Raw genomic sequence first — 1,978 nt, forward strand, 5'->3', positions numbered from 1 at the left:
GGTCCCTAGACAAATTCTTCTCTGCCAAGCTCTGTGTGAGGGAGTGAAAGCCTGTTAGAGAAACTCAAATTTCCAGGGAGGAGCAGAGAGATAGTACATTGACAGCACAGCCTCAGGCATTAAGCTCAGCTCTTTTACCTAATTCTCAGAGGAGCAGCCTCTAAACAGAATGATACCTGACAGCCAAGAAAGAGAAGGGAGGTCTTGTAATCACTGCTAAGGCCAAAGTCTCAAATGCAAAAACTTTGACGCAGCGTCGTAGAGCTTGTTATTACTGTCCATCAATATCACAAGGAGCCCATGTTCTGCTTCTCAAAGAAAATACACAACGCAATTCATTTTGCATGACGGCACTCATGAAGGAAACGATGAAACAAATTACAACGCCTTGTAAAAGTATTCATACATTTTCTAAACTGTATCACATTACAACCACAAACTCCTGCACTGCATGTGTTATTGGGATTTTACACCACAGACCCACACAAAGTACACCGTATTTGTGAAGTTGAACAAAAAGTTGCATTCTTTTCTAAATATTTCCTTAAAAATTTTTGGAAGAGCATGGCATAAATCTGAAGACAGTTAATATTGCGTAATCTCTGAGTCAATACCTGGTAGAAACACCTTTTTGCGGCAATACAACTCAAAGTCTTTTGAGGTATGCCTCTACTTGCTATGGCAGAAACTGAAAATTCAATCTTTATTTGCAAAATATTTCAAACTCAGTGCAAACTGTATGGACAGTGTGTTGAGGTTTTTCTTTTTTTAAGGTTAAAAATCCTCTCAGGCCTTCACAGATTAGATACTTAGTGATAATTAGTGGTTTTCACACAGGCAGACTTTGTTTATCACTGTGAGTTCAGAACATAATTAGCTTGACTGTCTTTTCTGTATGGTTTCTGAGTATTGATTTCTGAATACAGGCTTTTCACAATTTTCTTCATCAAAAATTCTAAGAACCCTGTATCATTTTTTTGATTCTTTTTGTTGGCGCGTCACATAAAAGCCTTGTGTTACATTCTGACAAACTGCAACAAAACTCAACAGTTTTGCAAGGTGCCGCAGATAAAACCCCACCAGAACTACTTCGCTCTATAATCTGTAGACGATATCCATCTTCAGTGAAAACAGACTCTCTGTGAGAGGCTCGTGGTTCTCATCAAACCGCACGATAAGCAGATTAAGATAAAACATCTCGTGCGAAAACTCCTGAGTCAAATATCTGCCCACTCCGGTTCTTCAGTAAGTTTCGTGGACACCCTGCTGGAATGACACCATCTGCAGCGAGGACTCAAAACACACCCACACTTGGGGACTCAGCAGGAGTCTTTGGACTTACAAGAGATACTATGGTAACCAGAAATTGATTGCACAGCAAGTTTTTAAGAGACCTGCATGAGCTCAAATGGATTACGTGAATTTGCGTGCAAGAAAAGCACCCGATCGGAAAAACCAGATGTTACATTGCACTCCGCAATCTTAGGGGCGCCCCTCCATCTCTCACCACCTGCCCGCCTATTTCCATCCTTATTCAGCACACAAGCCCGAGACGGAGCATCCAGCTGCACGCTCAACAGCTGAAACTCTTTCCACATCTTGAGCAAAGCTTCCGAGTGGTGGTGAGAAAAATGTAGACAGGGACAACAACCAAGAAACAGGGAAAGGTACAAGTCGTTGAGTCAACAGCGCAACGCAGAACCCAACACATTCTCACTCAGCGCGTCGCCGCGTCTCTCTGCCGCTCGTCCGGAAGCTGAAATCTTAACGCAGATCGTTGTAATCAACACAAAGCCGCTGGAATCCGAAGCCCCGCTGAGAGAGGAAGCAATTAGCGACGAATCTTAGAACCCTAAACACTGCGACAAACAGAAGCGCGCGCACACAATCAAGACAAGCATGTGCTGATTGTCGCCTGACACTTAATGATGACTTGCTGTTAAACCGAAGCAGTGGGGTCAACAGCTGTGGGAATTTG

The sequence above is a fragment of the Poecilia reticulata genome, linkage group LG21 (assembly GCF_000633615.1).
Source record: "Poecilia reticulata strain Guanapo linkage group LG21, Guppy_female_1.0+MT, whole genome shotgun sequence".
Lineage (NCBI taxonomy): Eukaryota > Metazoa > Chordata > Actinopteri > Cyprinodontiformes > Poeciliidae > Poecilia > Poecilia reticulata.